The sequence below is a fragment of the Thermobia domestica genome, chromosome 11 (assembly GCF_964235325.1).
Source record: "Thermobia domestica chromosome 11, izTheDome1.hap1.1, whole genome shotgun sequence".
NCBI classification, from domain to species: domain Eukaryota; kingdom Metazoa; phylum Arthropoda; class Insecta; order Zygentoma; family Lepismatidae; genus Thermobia; species Thermobia domestica.
The window spans coordinates 181538364-181558481 of record NC_137464.1 but is presented as its reverse complement, the minus strand read 5'-3'; the positions used below and the strand labels follow the sequence as shown (position 1 = coordinate 181558481).

Sequence of the window (20118 nt, the reverse complement as noted above, 5' to 3'; positions counted from 1 at the left end):
TGAACCAGTGACACTCTCAGTGATTACAGAGGCAAGTTAATGGAATATGATGAAACAAAAATGTAAAAATGGACATGTTGCCTCATACGTCGTTGTTGGTTTAGAAGCCTCGTACAATTATGTAATCTTACCATATTTATCTAATCATATTTATAAATAAAGCATTAATATATAGGAATGATATTGTATAAAGGATGTCTGTTACGCAAGGCCCAATTTTCGAATTTCATTATTTAATAGATTGTTTCGTTGTTGTTCTTGAATTTATTGAGATTCAGGGCTTAACCTAAGGATAAAAGAAGGGCTCTGGGAGCTTAAAATTATTTATAACAAATATTAATGAACTAACGAGATTTATTTTATTTTGCCTTTTATTAATTTTTGAAAACTAACTAGCGAAAGCAAAAGTGGTGAATGGCAAGACTGTAGTAATTTATGTTGTGAAAGCATACGCATTGGTTAAGTTTGACAGGTTACAGATTCTCCTAATGTGACTGGTAAACATTGGCGTTTTATATTCGTCATGTTATAAAAAAAATAAATAAAAAAATAAAGTAAGTGCTGACTACATTGAGATGAGATAGTCGTGGAGTGGGAAATGTAGCCATTAACTGAAAACGGAAGTTGCCCTTTGCGGGAAAAAGATTGGTTTCCGCTGTGACTGTCCAATCAAGTCCAGTTTTTCACCCTTCTCCCTTCCCCTTTTACACTTACTCGTATTTTTTGTGCTCTTTTTTTAATTTTAACTTGAAGCCTGCTTGTTAACCACGCCCATTCAGTCACTCACGTTGAACACATCCCAGAAGTGAATTAAAACTCCTAGTTTGGATAACAGGTGGCAGCAGCATCGGTTCCTGGTCTTGTGTTTCCTCACTCGTTTCCTCTCTTTTCTTTCAGTATTTCAAACTGTCACAACAGAGTTGCTAACCTCACCGATTGACATTTTCTTCAAGTGTGGAAGGAACTTCATGAATCTGAAATGTAAATTATTGTTGGAAATAAATAAATAAATAACAACAAATAATGTATTTTATAATATATATATATAAAATCACAAAATTTATAAATTTTGTGATTTATTTTGTCAAATATTTATTATCTACACATGATTTGTTTATAATATCAGCTTCAATCCAGTAGGACATTTAATTGCGCACATTTTTTTAAAAAAAAGAAATTATCAACGAACGGAAACAATTAACTTTCGTTTTTTCATTAGCACAAAGTATAAAACATCATTAAAAACTCCATTCTATGTGGTTCCCATTTTATCTCTCAAATAAAAAAATAAGATTATTATTGTTTCGAAAATATCTGATATAGAAACAACACTTTATCCTAAGCAGGAGGCGAAAACAAATCATAATCCTGATGGAAAGGGAAGTGGTACGAAAGAAGTCGAGAAAAAATACTTCAAGTGATTTAAAGATCCGTTTTACTGTAGCGGCAAACCCACTCCTTAGTGGCCCCGGTTTCTTAATGCTTCTATTTAATAGAGAAGCCAAATAAAATATCAGCGCTCGATATGGAGTACTACATAATCCTAAAACAAACAAAAAATCTTATGAAAATACGATGATAGAATTTAGAATTATACGAAAAAAAAGTCTTAAGTTAGCTTTGTCAATTGTCATTTTCAAACTCCCTTGCAAAAACCCTGGTTAAATAAAATGCTATTGAATCTTATTTTTATATCGTTGCTAAGTTGTGAGTTACTTTTAAGGAATTAATATTAACTTGACTTGGTGCATTCCTTAAGAAATTCACTTATATGTATTTCTCGTGTTCTCTAATATGGAAATCGCTAAGAAAATTTCTCTTTCAACGATAGTTACTGATGTCTGCGGTGAATGATAATTTTCTACAATGTAATTACTCAAAATAAATTCAGAAACAGCATGACACACATACGATATTACAAAATATTATCTTCAATGGTCTAATACATAATTTTGTCACATCAAATTGGAGAAAGATCACTTTATAATGTTAGTTTCGTTATGAGGAAACATATGAGTAGGAAATAGTGATTTTTTGTGTTATTTTTGTTTTGCGTATCGCCTTTATAATAATAAATAGAACTACTTGAGATTTAGAGATCAGTGAGTATGTCGTTACTATTGGGGCATTCCACGGAAAGGGAAACCAATATCCCCAAAATTAATTTTTTATTTTAGAAACTTGGTGTTTGCTTATTTTGTTAGTACTTGCGTTAGAGTTCCGGTAACAAGCTTGATTATTGACTGCCAATATTGTTTAAAGGGCAATCCCGCCTTTTAAAGCAAGATGACGTCCGGATATTTGACTTGCTGAAAATTTTATCCTAGAGAAATCTGATTTAGCACGGTAAGGCTTGGCTGCGTTTATGTGAAAATTTGTTCAATGTTCACTTTGTAATATACTTTATGAGCAGTTAAATATTTCTTACCTTGAAAAGACATACAAACAAGTCATGCTTCCATTTAAAATATCAATGTGCGAGTTGTCCCGTTCCGTCACAAATTATTAAAAATTTCAAACAGTTTTGATAGTATTTATATTTGGAACGTAATATAACAGAGGATAAGCAACCACGAATGGACAAGATTCACGAGGTACTTCACTTTTGGTGCATGTCTTTAAAACCGCCACAATCATAAACTGAAAATCTGCTCTGTTCCATCACGTACATAACGGATTAAAGCGTCAACGAAAGTGATAGAAAAATGGTTAACATGTCGCAATTTAAATTGGTATTCTCATAAGAAACACGGTATAGAAAAATAAGAGCGCTGCAACCTGATCTACATTTTAGTGCAAGATTATAAAAATGAAAAAATAAATAAATAAATCGTTGAGTTTTACGTTCCACGATTATGCCGGTTAGGCTAAAGAAGACAGTGATGATGAGAAATGAATGAAATGGTAGAATGAAGAGAGTGCGAGGAAACGGGAGAATTCCTAGAAAGCGCACGCACACAGTGTTTGTCCACCACACAGTTCACTTGGCGCGAGCTAGGATCGAACCAGGGATACCATTCAAGGCTATATTTTGCAATGCAATAGAATACATTTCTCTTATTGCTATTGAAAAGAAACAGTCAATTAGTGAAATTTATGTTTGATGTTCTTCCAGCACAGAACATGCTTCTCTGATAAGAATGAAATGGTGAATCCGAGAGTGGTGGGGTTAGTAGTGGTTGACGTAGTACACTACAGTCGGCATGGATCTCTTGAAAGTTTTTGAATATATTCCTTTTCGGTTTGCGTACCATACCCCTTTAAATTAAACTGAGGTTTGGAATGTTTTGAGTAGCGTTGAAGATTAGAACATTATGTGCTTTCAAAGTGCAAGATTCCATTTACCTTCCTCTGCCTCACAACATTACCGCGTGTCTAGCTACAATGTCAAACTCAACAACAGTTCTGTTTCGTCCGAGGATGCAGGACATCCAGGCAATTCCAGACACACAGTCAGTCCACTATATTGAAGCAGTGTTATCATATGTAATGTATTATAAAATAAATTCGCTTTCTGAAGTTAAACTTAACTTCCAGCTCAAGGTTTCTGAAACCCAATTCGATGCTGATAAATCAACTGATCGTACAGAGCCTCAGCTTCAAGTAGAGACATTTGTTGTTGTTTACGTCACTGGCAAGAAGTCTGTTAAACAATTCATCGGATAAATTGTTTCAACGGATGCTGCAGAAAGCGAGGTGTCATTCATGAGAAAAACTACCGGTACTGGAGACTCGAAGTTCGTTCTAAAAGGAAGCGATACTTTTTGGACACCGAACACCGATATTTTAAAATATCTTCCGACTCCTGACATCGACGGTCGTGAAAGATGCTTTTTCCGTGAGGTAGATGTAACATCCACGGAATAAATTCTTCAGTTGTGAACATGAGTATTCGGCTTTGTATTAGTTGTCAGTCTTTTAGTCATATTAGTATATTATAGTTTCATTGTAGTAAATTATATTCTACATATTTTATGTCAGACATTGTATTAGTTTCATCGTAGTATATTATATACTACATATTTTATATCACACATTGTATTAGTATATTATAGTTTCATTTGATATTAGTATTTTAGTAAAAGAAAAAAAAAACATACGTTTGAAAAATATTAATTGTCTCATACTTTATTTCCCAGTGGTGTTCTTTTCCGTCACATTCTTTGTCCCGTTCCGTCACTAATACAATTCATAGTGTTACCCAAACTAATCAATTGCCAGCACTGAACCCGCACTATTTTGAAGGAAGTAACTAGTACTGTAATCGATAAGATTATGAGAAAGAATGCTTGAGTTACTTCACAGAAATGTCAACCCAAGTACCCTTATCTGAAACTGCTTTAATGTTCCGAGTCCTATTTCGTCAGAAGCACTTAAATGTATCTATAGGCAATAGTGTGAATATCATTACGTATATACTGATACAGAAATACAAAGTACACTTTCCTCTTTTATTTCAAAAACAATTAGGGATTGACGTTGCTCACTGTTGATAGTACCAAGTAAACGACGTCGTGAAAATGTGTTCAAAATGTCCCGTTCCGTCACATGGAATGGCCCTATTATAACTGAACAATATGAAATACGATAAGGTCCTCGGTTTCTCTTCTCGCCGGAATCTAAGGAGGTATTGATTCGGCCCCGTCTCCAGCAAGTTACGTTCAAATGGTGGATCGGAAGTAGAACAAAATGAAGATTATTAAACAGAGGTACTCATGTGCTACAAAAGAAATTGGATATTACAAATACTGTACGAGGGAAAATACTAGAAGAAGGAGTTACATCAGTACTAAAAAATACTGATGAAGTGGCGGAAAAGATCCTCTTTTAACTTTATACTATATATCTACGAAGAAATCGTGTTCCCGAGAAATGAGGAGTTACAATGATAATCATCATCATGTGTATTATATCATAAGTGGCAGGTCACTTGCCTCAATCTGAAAAGCTTCCATGCACAACAATCTTCAGCTAACCTCTTGATCTTGACCACTTGACGTAGCAGTCCCATCATTTCTTTTGTCATGTTCTTCAGGATATAAATGTAGAATATAAACATATTTACGAATGTGACAAAAAAAAAGTAAAAATAAAAGAAAACAGAAAACAAGCAAAAGCTCAATGTGGGATTCAGTGGTTTGTCATTTAAAAATATGGGTGAAGTAAGATGTTTTCTATGTTTATTCAAATATGTTAATTTTGTAATCTTTTTAAATGAACAATCCTTAAAAGTGTATATCAAAATCATTCAGATCTACTGTTTTGAAAACTTAAAATGTGCTAACATATGAAAACATTGTATAGAAAAATTCTTTATTATGGTGCGCACTTCTTTTATATCAAACCACTATTTAGTGAAAACCTCCAATCAAGGGGGAAAAAATCTCGAAGCAATTTGTTAAATAGGAACGGAAGTAAAAATTAATTCTATATTGCAAAGTAAAAATTATTCATTCTCTATGTAATTATTTAGTACTTAGAAAATACCACGGGTAGAGTAATAATTTGTGTTGTCGATACGTTTTCCATTCTGAAAAAATAAACAATTAATTCAATTAGGATTTAATAGGCTTAGATGACGAATTAAGCAAGAATAAAGATAATCTCAGAATTAGTCCGTTAACTATGTAGAAGTTTGTGTTTTCTAGAAAATTTGATGGGAAAATGTGGTAGGATTGATAAGCCTCTAAAGCTCAAATACACAAGTCATTTGCTACAAAGATATTAATATCATATTGTTTTATACAAATAAGTTCAATGCGACTAATCTTATGTTGTAATTAGGTGTCGCTAGCTTTTGCACTACCGTGTAGAATCAATGCCCTTAGTGTTGTGGTTATACATATGAGTCGATACAAAACCTCCACGTAGCTATATGCATAGCACATGACTCGGGTTCGATACCCGCTTGAATTTCATGTTAAACTGGAAGATGGCTCTTCAGGCATCATCCAAACACACAGATTTGTTGAAGAAAAGAAACGTGAGCAAGTAAAGAACGAAACTCTCACTGGGATGTAGCTCAGAAATAGAAGCTGAAAGGGGTGAATGATCAACTTGGTGCTTTAAAAAGCAGATTTAAAAACAATGAAAAATATTTATTTTCATATTTCGACGCTATCATATATATAGTATAGGGTAAATAAGAATAGTTCGCGCACAATTTAACAAAACTTGAATAAAATAGCCAATATTCTAGCAAAATTGGTAAGAATGAAGCACTGTGTACTTAGGTATATTGTGCACAATATCAGACTCGCAATCATTGTTAAAATTAACTGCGCTCTTAGCGGTAGTCGTTTTTCAAAACCCCTATTTTTTGTGGTCTCTTCTACAGGGGTCGGGAATATCGCGCACATGGATAGGAGATCACGCACGACTGCAATACTGCAAAAACATGATGAAGGAAACATAAAATATGTTTTAGAAGCATGACAAAACTGATAGTGAACATTTGCATGCTATTGTATGATACTTTAGTTGATATAGGCACGTAGTTATAAACTGTGGTACCAAAATTACAAACAACCTTGAAATAGACATTTACTTAACGGATTGAAACAAACATTTATCTCAGACCCGTAGCCAAAGCACTAAAACAGGGGGAGCCCAGATCGTTTTTGGAGGGACTGACTTGAGTTCATTCTTTATGCATAGGTGCTACATTCAGAGTTTCAAGGGTCTGAAGGTGGTTTCAGGGGCTTGATCCCCCTTACCATTCTTAGCTACAGGTCTGATGTACCTACAGTAAGGAATTGTAGTTATTGCATATTTTCTCGTTATTTTCTCAAGTATGACATTCACGAATAATATGTTATTTACCTGCATTACGCCATTTTTCGTATAATTGCTTTCAATGAATGTCTGCGTAATCATTTCTATTTCATTATTACTCGAACTATCCTATTTGGGTGGAGGATAAGGAACCCGCATAGCTTGGGTGAATTTTCCAGACTGGTGGCTAACAACGTACAACGCAAGTTTCAGCAATGAACTAACTCCAATTCGCATCACTCTTGATTATTTAACATCACAATCTTCTTTGAATTTATACCGAACGTTTGGGAAAATGTGTGCACTTATTTTGCATTATTTAAGCAAAACTTCCAGCATACTTCCCAGCGAACAGATTCAATAAACATGTGAATTTAACTGATGACTCTGTTTGCAAAGATGTCAATTCTCCACTCGTTAGAACTCGCTATCCCCTTACATCCCCCTCATCTGGCCCCCGCGCGATCTCTCCTGAGTTTATCTTATTTAGTTTAATGTTCCACGATTATGCTCTGACGCTAAGGGAAGCGATAATAATAAACGAAAGAGTGGAATGAAGAAAATAGAAGGAAACTGCAGAACACCGAGAAAACCCAAGCACACAGTGTTTGTCCACCACAAATCCCACTTGGCACGAACTGGAGGTAACCAATGACCCCATGCACCACAGATGAACGCTCTACCACTGAGTGAGCAACCGCGGCTCCACTGTCATTTTATTCCTCTAGAAGGCTTAGATTAGGAGATTTTTGGTTATTAAATTGTTTACTTTTAATCCCTAATTAATTTGATGTCCGAAAGCCATGAAAAATAAAGACAGGCTTCATTAAAAAATTGCATCTACCGCATCTTCATAGTTTTCTTATTTCCCTCTAGTTTAGTTGATAGCTATCTGCAAAATTAAACATATTTATCGGGGCATCAGGGCCGTCGTAACGCTTGGGCTCGATGGCCACTTGCCCGGAGGCCCCAGCAGCAGAATTTACGTATAAAATTTGGCCATAGTGACCCCAGCACAGACTAGTTTCCTCAAAAGTTCATAGTGCTGTCGAAACGTTACTGTCGGGGTCAACGTCACGTCGAATAATTATAGGTTTACCATTTTCTCAATTCTTCACATAGTAGAGCATTTTCTTTTGAGATTTTCGTTCAGTTTTATTTCTGCAATTTTTTAATTGTCCATCATTTTGGTCAAAGCAAGGATCCTTATTTTGTCTAAAATTACGGGAGCAAATCAGAAAATAAAATTATTTTATGGGCTAATTTGTTAGGCGAAACGATGCGACATATTGTATCCCAGTGACGTATTCATAATTTCGTCAAAGATGAGTTCAAACAAACCCATGTTCATACATGTAATACCTGATATTTTGAGTAGTAATAACACTTTAACATCTAATAATATAAGATATATCTGATATAGTGTATCCACACTTCACGATCTTTTTAACATAATCTCTATATGTAGAAGGAGAAGTTCTAAGTGACTGACTAACCGAAAGCTAGGTCAGGCACTGAAGCTACTTTCTTAAATTTGAGTAACCGTTTCTTATCTGACAACCGAGAAAACCTTTTCTCACAAACGAGAATAGAAATTCTTGTTCATGAGAAACAAAAGGGAAGTGAAGGAGGTTGTATAAAGCGGAACTCAACCTATGTTTTCCTTATGAATGAAAAGTGTTAAATCTCGTTTCTACTAGAAGATTTTCTCGATGCACGGATAAGAAATGGCTTAACAGTGTAGAAACTTGAAATTTGAACAGTACATAGGATTTGTGACAGAGAGGAATAGGACTGGCATTTTTTATATTAAAATGTCCGTTATCTCCGAATCTGTAAAGGTTAAAGACCATGAATTTTGGTATATTAACTTCATTTAAAATAATAATATACGTTTTTTCATAAATAATCAGGAAGAGAAGAAAATGAGTGAGAAAAAAGGGTGGGATTATAATTATTATAAGTTAACTATATCTAGAAATCTAAACTTAGAGACATGAAATTCGGTATTTGAATTTCTCTTTTAAAATAATCCAACACATGTTTCCGTGTTTTTTTAAATACATATTTCAGCTAAAAGATAAACAAAAGAGGTGAGAAAGAAATGGTTTGGGATTGAATTTATTGTAATAAGATGCCTATATCTCGAAAAGGCATTTTATAAGATGCCTATGTAAATTTTGGTATTTGGACTTCTCATTTAAAATAATGCGGCATATTAGTAATTTCTGGTATTTGATCTAGAAGAACAAAAAATGAAGTGGGCGGAAGAAAAGATAGTACGATTATAATACGATATTATTAAGATACGATAATATAATACGATATATAATAAGATATTCGTATCTCGGAATCTCTCAAGCTATAGAAACGAGAAATTTGGTATTTGGATTTTTAAAAATTTATACAATTATATAAAAAGTGTCTCTAAGTGAGTGACTCATCATCACTCTGGCTATACCTACATCTTGAAATTTGGACAGAATACTCCTTTGTTACGAAAGCAAGACATAAGGAAGAATTTTCGAAAATTCATATTCTAAGAATGTTAAAAAAAAGTAGGTTGAACTTTCTTGCCAAGAATAGTGTATCTCACGAATCCTTGAAGTTAGAGAGATGAAACTCTGCATTTACAAATAAGGAAAAACGTGTCTGCGCGTTTCTGAATATTCCGCTCCTAAAGGGAAAAAGGGGACTTTTTTCATATTGTAATTTCCCACTACTTATTCATAAAATTCCGAATTTGGAGATTCGTTTAAGTTGTTCATCTGATATTTTGTATATAAACTCTTAAATAAGAATAATGGAATATGCTTTTCAGTATTTTCGAAAATTTTCCTCCTAAGAAGGAAAACGAGGTCATTTCTATAGTATCAAAATTATATTTCTTAATTAAGAAACTGCCCAATGTGAGAATTCAGCTAAGTTGAAGTTGTGAAACTCGGCATATAAACTCTTAGTTCAAAATAAGAGAATACGTGTTACAATGTTATCAAAAGTTCCGCTTCTAAAAAGGAAAACGAGGTTCATTTCAGTGATATCCGAATTTTCCCTTTTTGTTTTTATTCAGAAAATGCTTAGTATAGGTTAAAATTTGATTTAGTAACTCTTAGATGAAAATAAGGAGACACATATTTTCGAAAATTTCACTCCTGAAAGGGACAATCAATCTGAGATATTATATAAAAGAATGAAAGGGCTCACTCATAGGCGCCCAGTCCAACTAATATACCTAGCAACATAAGATTTGGTCATATATCTAGAAATATAAGGTTTGAACATAGTGAATTCTTTTTGATACGAAAGCAGTGAATAACAAAGGAGATTTGTGTTTTGTTTCTACAAGGCTGAGTCATAAATCTTACAACATTCTGGTACACAAAGTATCTGTATTTACTAGTACAATCAAAGCAAGTTAACACTCAAAGTATAGCCCATCGTCTTAGACTCTCTGCAGCTAGCTTCCTGCCTATTCCTCGATTCAACGTTGATACCAAATCTTGACCCTAGAGGGAAAGAAATCAGTCATTGCTGTTTCCATTTCCTGTTGTTTGATGAATTGTCGTGATTTTAGGAAGTGTTCCATTAAAAGAAACAGATAGTAATCCGAAGGGGCAAGATCAGGATTATATGCTGGATGTGGTATCAGTTCAGTGCCATCAATATCCTAAAAGAAACAATTATTGCGTTTTTCGAACCAAGTGTGATTTTGCATTATCCTGTTACATGAGGGCGCGCTTTTTGATTCACCAATTCGGGGTATTTTAGCGTAGTGCAACATACATCCGCTTCAGCTGTTTGGAAGAAAGGTCGATATTTACGTTACGACCGTTAAGAACGAACTCGAAGTAGGCACTTTCACGTAGATCCATTACACAAAGAGCATGAATTTATGCTTGAAACGGCCCTATTTGATGACCAGTTCTGGAAGTTGCCGGTTGCTCAACCACTGTTTTCACACATTCGGATTTTGAAAAAGCAGAACCAGTATTTTCCAGCAGTTGTCGGCACATATTCACTCTCTGAGCTGGAGTCAACTCATGTGACATGATGTGGCAGTTCTTAATGATTTTCCCGAATTTATGAAGGTGATGTCCTACAATGAACTGGGATATGCGGAGTTGATTTGGCAATCATTGTGTTCATGGATGGATTTTTCTCAATGGCATGTCGCATGACCTCAGAATCCCTAGGGCGGCCGGATGTTAGCTAATCTTCGACATTTTTACAACTTGCACGAAATTTCTGGAATCAATGAGTTGTTGTGCTACCGTTCACTGCACCTTCCCCTTTCACATGACGTGTTTTAGATTGCTGTCGCGGCGTGTGCCGGCGTTGGAGCTCATATAGTAACAGTTCACATATCAGACGTTGCGTTTATCGTCACTGCTACTAAAACCTGATTGGAAGATACTGACGGAGTGGCTGTGTTTTAAACAGTCCGCTTGCCACACTACCTTTTAGGCTAGTTTGATCTTGAACTTATGGTCTATCACGGCTGTTTGAATTGTGGAAATATTGCAATGCTTATGACTCCTCTTTGTAAGACGTAAATGCTAAAGGAAGTGAAGGGGATTCAAATGTTTCATCCAAAATACAGTACCACATGAACTCTTGAAGTTAAGGGGATTAAACTCTGCATATAAACTCCTCATTAAAAATAAACTAATGTATTCCAGCGCTTTTGAAGATTTCCGCTTTATGGGAAATGGGACATTCTCTATATTTTTTCTCCACTTTGAAAACGACATTATCTTATTTGTGATTGTATCACGGGAAAGGGGTTGAAAACTTTGAAAATTCTGTAACATACATACTATCTATCTCGAGCTAGGTTTTAATCATCACTTTGGTTAAACACTAAGGGCAGCAGGAGGTTCAAAATTAGTGCGATAAACAAAGTATCTCTCGAACCCCTTAAGTTAGGAAAATAAAACTCGATATTACAAATAAAAGGACACGTGACCCAATATTCTCCAAAATTCCAGTTTTACCGTAAAAAAGCAAGTTGCAATTTCTATATCTTCTCGTCATATTGAAATCGACGTTATCTCTTATTTTTGATTGCAGCAGAGAAAACAGCTTATCTGTTTGAAATGAATTACGAAACAGAGTACCTACCTCAATGTTTCTTTTTTATCATGTCACATTAATTTAAAGGTATATTCTAAGGGGGATAGGGAAGTTTAAAATTTATGTTCAAAATATAGTATCTTATGGGTTTTTATAACTACATTTTTATTGAACTGCATATCCTAAGGGGTGAAGGGGATTCAAATACACTTATTCTCCCCGTGCAAAGAATAGCTGGGAATTTCAGCTAGTTTAAAATAATTAACGTGTTTGAATGTTTTTTGATATTTTTTCTAGAAGGAAATTAAGAAAGGGGAAGAAAGAGGGGTAGAAATTGCAGTTACTATAAGATATCTGTATCCTTTGAAATTTTATGTTTGAACTAATCATTCAAAATAATTAATTACACATTTCATCGTTTTTTGATATTTATTGTAGAAGAGAAGGAAAGATATAAGAAGAAAAAGGGTGCGGGGGTTGCAATTGTTGTAATAAGATGTACGTATCTCGGAATCCCTTAAGATTAGACTTGAAATTTGGACTTTTCATCTGAGATAATTAAATATGTGTTTCAGCACTGTTAGATGTACTGTATGACCGAGAATGGAATAAGAATAAGTGGGGTGTTTCCTTAAGATGCCTATACAAGGCATTCGAATTTCAAGCGAGACTTTGAGTTCAATGAATTACATATGAAAATTACAGAAGAAAAAACGATATGCGCAGTAAGATGTGATGCATTTGCAAGTAATTAACAAAGCTTGATTTCGAAATATTAACCATTAAGTTTGTACATTATTTCGAGATAAATAGCTCCTCCTGAGTGAATATTCCTTCGAATTAATTTTAAAAATTAGACTAAGTTTTTTCAAGACATTTCACAAGCTGTACCGTCTCGAAAATTCCAACACGACAGTTTTGTCTCATCTCCTCTCGAGTTCCACAAAACGCATCATCTCTGTTTCGAAACGAGATTTTAGAAATGTTTCGTCTAGCGAACATTTCTAATCGAAAGTGTGCTAGCTACTAGATCAGAAAGGAGGGTTCAATTGCTTGGAGGTGGTTGGAGCACCCGATGGCTCTGATTGCATTGGTAAAAATATAGAGACAAATCAGATTGTATACTTAAAGTACACATTTTTCCATGTTGTTTCAGACTTTTAAAAAACTACTTTTTCAGGTTTTTTTTCTTTTACGAAATGAAATAAAGTCGTCCTTAGATAGATAGATAGATAGATAGATAGATAGATAGATAGATAGATAGATAGATAGATAGATAGATAGATAGATAGATAGATAGATAGATAGATATAGGGAGAGAGAGAGAGAACTTCAGGAGAAAGATCCCGGTATTATATATCGTTGCATACTGACAGATAGAAGTTACGTATGGTTTCAACTCACGTGTCAGATTATCAAGAAAATTAAAATTCTATAAAATACTGTTTACGTTCATATTCTACGCGATAAATAATGTAAGTTCCTGTCTTACGCTATCATCTCGAATAAGAAAAAACGTAACTTCCCTTTTATGTGATTTTCTTGCTAAATTATACTCTGATAGGTGGTCTCGGGTCTATCTAGATAAGACTAGCTGAGGGTCCGTCCGAGTCACCCGATGCGGTAGGTCACGAGTCACAACCGTAACCCGTTCAATCATTGGTGTACGCGGAGAAAACATCACTCCTTGCTACCTGGCATATCGAAAATCGTTTTACAGAACAGAGTTTTAAATATAATTATAAGATTTATCTATTTTATTCTCTTTCTAGTCATTTTTACTTAGGTAGTAGCTACACACATAGTAACGGTGTACGCGTTCCATACGCAATAGAAAAATGCTAAAATTTTCATTTCTCTGTGTATTGAACCGGAAAAATAGAAATCTTGCTTGTAGTGATCTCCTAGCACAGTTTGATGTGTGTTTTCGTACTTGCTCTTTTGAGCTTTATTTGCACATCTATTATAAATTTATACGCAGTTGATAGCTTGCGTATTTGTGAATGGGATTTTTTTCTTAGGGCGTCAAATTTTACCGAAAAAAAAATCGTTATTTGTAACCATAACGATTAAGTCCTTCTAAAGTGAATTTGCACCGAGGAAGCAACACCATCCACAAGAAAAGATTATTGGATAACTAAGAGTAAATTTAACAAAAGAGACAATATATATGCAATTAGTTTATGAATGGACCGCTGTTGAAAATCTGTACCTTATTATTTTGGTAGTTGATTCCCTTTGATTAATCAACCGCCTCTTTAGCCTACATAGCATAAATGTGACTCTAAAACTACATATTTCATTTCATTTTTCACGAATAGACTACAGCCATGTAAATACCTCAACAGTGCATAATACCTGCACTAGGTTTAAATATCGTCCTAAACAACGATTTCTATCTGTCAGTATGCAACGATATATAATACCGGGATCTTTCTCCTGAAGTTCTCTCTCTCTCCCTATATCTATCTATCTATCTATCTATCTATCTATCTATCTATCTATCTATCTATCTATCTATCTAAGGAAGACTTTATTTCATTTCGTAAAAGAAAAAAACCTGAAAAAGTAGTTTTTTAAAAGTCTGAAACAACATGGAAAAATGTGTACTTTAAGTATACAATCTGATTTGTCTCTATATGCTAAGATTCCAATTATTGACGAGAAAATCCTAGACTGATATTTGGTAAAGCCGAAATTAGGAAGTTAACATGGAAATTTCGCTTAGTTGAAAAGAGATAGTGCCTTACTTCTTCAAGAAAATTTAGCCCTGGACATATTATTTCCTCTAAAGTGCACTTTGGACAGCATTGAAATATCTTCCAACGAATGTGAAAGGAGATTCTCCCAGATGAGCCCTTAATAGCTTCATCTAGGTAATCTCTGCTTCTACGGACAACTTCTTCGCTAATGTTCATTAGGATAGTAGGACCGCTTGTTACACAGTTTAAACTTAGCATGTTTATGTGCACTCATGAATGCTGGGAGGTCGTCATTTTGCAGTTGATACTAAGAGCAAGAATCACTCTACTGATAACAAGGATATGAGGAAAGATATTTACCCTACATTAAAAGTGCTGAAATTGCTGTATTAACTTCATGTTGAGTACCGGCATCTTTCTTTCAGAAAAAAAAATGGTCATAAATAATTGTAGATTAACATACAGCGTGAGTGAAAAATTCCCGTTAAAGTCTAAGAAAGAAGAGCCAGTCCCAATATCTGTAAAAGGTTCTTGCCTGTTTCGCCTAATAGCCTAGAAGCAAAATTCCATCGTGACACTCATTTTCAGGGGAACGGGAATTCCCGTTTCGCTAATTTTAGATAGAGAGAGACATTTATTTCAGCAGGGATTTATCCATCCTTCACCATTTAATCACAGTATGAGGCAGTTAATTACAAAAGTGACAGATTTGAATCCCATTTTCCTTTATCACTGTTCAGTCAATCACAACATGAAGCAGTGAATTAAAAATTATAAATTTGAAGAAAGTATGTTCCAAATAAGAACATAATTTTTGTTGCATTTTTAGCCCTAATATCGTATAATTCAATCGCTCATTGGCTTTTAATTGAAAAATCACTCATTGACAAAGAAAATCAATCTTCTCAGATTAGGATTATGTGGCGCAGTCTTACATTATCTACTTAAGAAAACATTATCTAGCTCAAGGTACAGATTGACAACAATCACTTATAGACAGGCTCGATCATAGTATTAGCCTGGATAATATAATCTAGCACAGTAGTTCTCAAAGTGGGGTCCGCGGACCCCTGGGGATCCGTGGGACTTAGCCAGGGTGTCCTTGGCGTCTAAAAATTGAGATGTGTTGTAATAAAATGGAACTCACAGCTGTTACGCAAGACGTAGTTTTTCAGTTACTAAAAAGAAAGCAATTAGAAATTATACGTACGTTCGTAATCGTAAATTTAAATGTTTTCCTCTTTACTAAATTTCTACTCTGAAGTTGGTCAACTGTTATACAGGACTACTTCAAGTGAGAGAAATTCCTTCTTTGTTAAGGCACTTTTTCAAAAACAGTTGTACATTAACTGTACGACGTCTCGGAATTTCATGCATTTCATCTTCAAGTGGCGGAAAGCTTCGACCACTACCACCAATTCCAGATTTTTTAAAAAAAGAGAAAGAAGTAAATGTTAGTTATTCCTGTGCCTATAAACATCAAGCTTCCCCTCAATTCTGTGATTTCTAAAAAAAAGAAAAAAAGAAAAAAAAAGAAAGATTAGAAACGCCTTCGAAAATATGTTCCTAATCCGCCACTGCGAGTAACTCTTGACTCAAATTGTTTTGCGTGTGCGCTGTGAGTACGAAGAATTGTCTGAAAAAGCATTGCAACATTTGATGCCTTTCCCTACCACTTACTTATGTGAGCAGACCTTTTCTGCTCTTAGCAGTATTAAAACCTTACTTAAAGCGAAATCGTCTTAATGTGGAATGCGAAATCGACTTAAGATTGATGGTAACAAAATTAATTCCAGATTTCAATGCAATTGTGGAAAAACACAAAGAATTTCATTCCATATTTAAAAACGTTTTTCATCAAGTGAATTTCCTTTAAAAAAATATTTTTAGTCTTGAAAGTTACGGCATTTTCAATTGAAATTTCATTCACTAGGAAACAATCATGTATCTTTAGAATAAATTACTTATTGCGTTATTTTTCTTCATCTTTTTCTTGTCAGTGATAATTCTAATTAATGTTTTTAATACTATGTGAAATTTCAGATGGCATTGTAAGGGGGTCCGTAGATCGCTTCCCGAATGAACAGGGGGTCCGCAGATCACTTCCAGAATGAACAGGGGGTCCATGCTGTCGGAAAGTTTGAAAACCACTGATCTAGCAGATAGAAAATTTTCATTGTCAATGGAGTGGCTCAAGTTCAAGAGTTTACAGAAATCGAGTAATGTCAGTATGTTCCGTCAGAATTGAATCCAACCGACTTGATTAGCACAGGTGAGGCGAGTCAAGCCTTAATTAAAGAACTGAAGTTTGGTGGAATAATCCGAAGATTTCTGCAAACGTCATCATGATCAAACAAACTCGTAAGATAAGCAGATCCAAGAAGAGAAAAATAGAATCGTAGCAGTGGTGAGTAATCGTGATGCAGCGTTTGTGGAAAGATAGAGCCTATTACAGTTTGGAAAAATTATTGCATGTTACAGCGTACTGTTTAAGATTTATCATAACCTAAAACAAAGCCAAGTCAAGGAAAATAAACAACCTTAGCGTAAAAAATAAAACGTACTTCCATGCAGAAATGTGTAAAAATAGTACAAGAAGAAGCTTAACATCAGGAAATCAGCGACATAAGAAGCAACAAGAAATTTCCAATAAAAGTAAAATCAAGGATCTCTATCCATTCATCAATGGTCAAGGTCTCTTACGGCTTGGTGGAAGATTGAAAAGAAGTATGAACATACTAGGTCATTACACGCCAGATCTAATTTCTTACAGCATCACTTCATATGAAGTACTAGAAACCATGTGGAAAATCAGTAATCAAAGCAGCAATTCGTAATTGTATGACGTGCTACAAGCTAAGTTTGATATAACGCATCAATAAATAGTTCAGTTTCCAAGGGAAGGAGTAACGAGACGGCTAGCTTTTCTCGACGTGGGTGTTATAACTTTTCTTTTTTACTTTTTTTTTTGTGTGTGTGTGTGTGAAAGCAACAGCTAGATCTAAGTTTTTTTCCTTCCATAAAAGGAAAAAAAAAAACGCAACTTTGTTCATTTTGTTTGGCAACACAAGCAGTACATCAGTACACACAGAATTAGACAATGATTTATTAGTTAATGCCTTTATTACAACATTGAAAAGATTCATAGTAAGAAGAGGAAAATGTATCAGTATTCAAAGTAGCAATGGTTCAAACTTTCTATGTGTAAATCTGGAATTGCAAGAATTCTCTAAACGTTCACGAAATTATTGGAAGAATTTTTTTTTTTTTTTTTTTTTTTTTTCACATTTAGCATTCTGGTAAGGCTTATTTCATTAATACGGATAAATCTCGGCTAAAATAAACTTCCCATACTGTCCAGATTCGGTCAACGGGAATGTCTGTTCCGCCGAAGGTTTTACTTGACAGTGAAGTTTTGCTTCTAGGCCATTCGGCGAAACGGCTCTGTAAAATGTTTCGTCATTTGTATAATTTAGAACAATCTGTCATTGATGTACGGTTTGTGTTCTCGCTTCGCAATTCGGAAGTTTCAACTTCGAGTTCTGGTGGCGTCTCCTAGCTAAAGCCTTCTAATGTTTTTCCTTAGTTTTACCAGATGATCGTGAAATAGGTTTTGGCCGACTTCCTTTCAAAATTTCTTCTAATATTGTTAAATAAATAAATATTGACATTTTTCTCTTTATTTTTAATTTATGATGGAGTACGATAAGTTTAGATAAACCTGATATTAAAATATAGAATCTGTTTCATAAATTATAGAATTTAATTGCAAGGAAATAAATTTCTTAATATTTGTATGGACCAAGCAACAAAACTGTTGCGGAATTATATTATCAGTTAGCAACACTTACATTTTCCTGTAACTTATACATCCCAGCCAAGCGCATGAGATGAGACTTTGGAGTACTCAGAGTATACAGTAGACTCGAAGGGGAGACAGACTGACTGATCCTTTGCTGTACGCTCTCGTTTGATATATAGGGAGCGGGGCGAGGGGCAAGAGTGAATGAGTATATAGGAGGAGAGGGATGGAGAGGAAAAACAAAAGTGAATCACAAAACGAAGCGGAACATCCAGTTTCATTCATAATGAAATAGTTCGCTGTAGCAACGACAACGCAGAGAGACGGAGTAAGGTTAAAAAAAAAAAAAAAAAAAAAAAAAGATACTCTTGTCGCCGTCGTCGTTTTCCGTCCGTAGAAATCGGAAATGACGATGAATGTCAGATCAGACCAAGCAGATTGACTTCATCCTAGGAAATAACACAGATTTTTTTTTTTTTTTTTTTTTTTTTTTTAACGGAAGCTGTGGTAAGATATAGAAGGAGAGAAAGATGACAACCCTCTCCTTCTGTCAATATTACAAAAACACACACACACCTACATACGCATGGGAATGATTTGCCAAGAGGAAAGAGAAATGCAACACAACAAGTTTATATTGTAGGATATGATTAGATATGAATTAATATCCTGCCTTTTTTCTTGTTAACAGAAAAGAACTTTTCCATCTTTCTACAGGGAAATACTATACGCTTCTACAAAATTTCGGGAGGCAATTGTGAAACATATGTAACGAACTAAACCCTTATGAACAAGAGTCGAGAAACGAACGCTTCGTTAAATAACTTATTGCCAAAACAAGATATTGATTTGTTGTTATGCGGTTTAGTATTCCTTTCAACATCGAGTCTATATCAGACTTGGACCTACAGTTCAACGTCGGATCTGAACCACCTCCCACAGTAGTTGAATTCCGGTCTCCCACGCCGAAGACGAGCCACGAAGGAGTTCAAAACAAGATATATTTTAGGTGATAATAAAACCGGGATAAATCAAAACTTTGATGGATTTCCGGCGAAAAACAATAATAATATGCAATACCATCGGGCGATTTCGATATGCGTGAACTCAGGTTCTTTTTTCTTTGAAAACACACACACACACAAATTAATTTCACAGTCATTTACTTTCGTTAATAATCCGTCTCCTTTAGCATGAAGGGCATAAACGTATGGCGCTAAACTAAATTAAAAAATGTTTCACTGTTTGCAATGCAACGTGCAGAAGAAGTACGCGAGAAAGAAAGAAAAGAATACTGATCTAACAATTGAAATTAAAGAAAAAAAAAAAAAAACTGTAACGAAAGTCCCATCCTTAATACCTGCCACTGGACTTATCCCAAGCACTCTGAAAGTAGAATTGGACAAATTAATCGTTGAAGACACACTCATCCCTAAATTGCAAATTCAGTACTATTATCAGCAAATAACATAGTAAGAGATCTGCGCAATGACCAAGACACACAAAAGAGATGAAACGGTCTTGGCTAATCCCGACCATTACAATACTAGAGGAATTCTGAAATAATCAGATAATAATAATAATAATAATAATAATAATAATAATAATAATAATAATAATAATAATAATAATAATAATAATAATAATAATAATAATAATAATACACGTTTCATAACATTCTTCCCTTTAGTAGTTGTAAAATCGTGAATTAGATCTTTAAAAGTTAAAAGATTTTCAAATGTTATTTTCAATGGTCAAACTGAAATA

The 20118-nt window shown here is 34.5% G+C and overlaps 1 long non-coding RNA gene across 1 annotated transcript in view; it reads right to left on the bottom strand.

The window, feature by feature from the left end:
• Positions 1–336: 336 nt before the first annotated feature.
• Positions 337–20118, bottom strand: part of LOC145664598 (uncharacterized) — a 44304-nt gene continuing 24522 nt past the window's right edge. Inside the window, exon 2 of the long non-coding RNA XR_014127474.1 lies at positions 337–974. This is a non-coding gene — a long non-coding RNA (uncharacterized LOC145664598). The remainder of the gene's footprint in view (positions 975–20118) is intronic.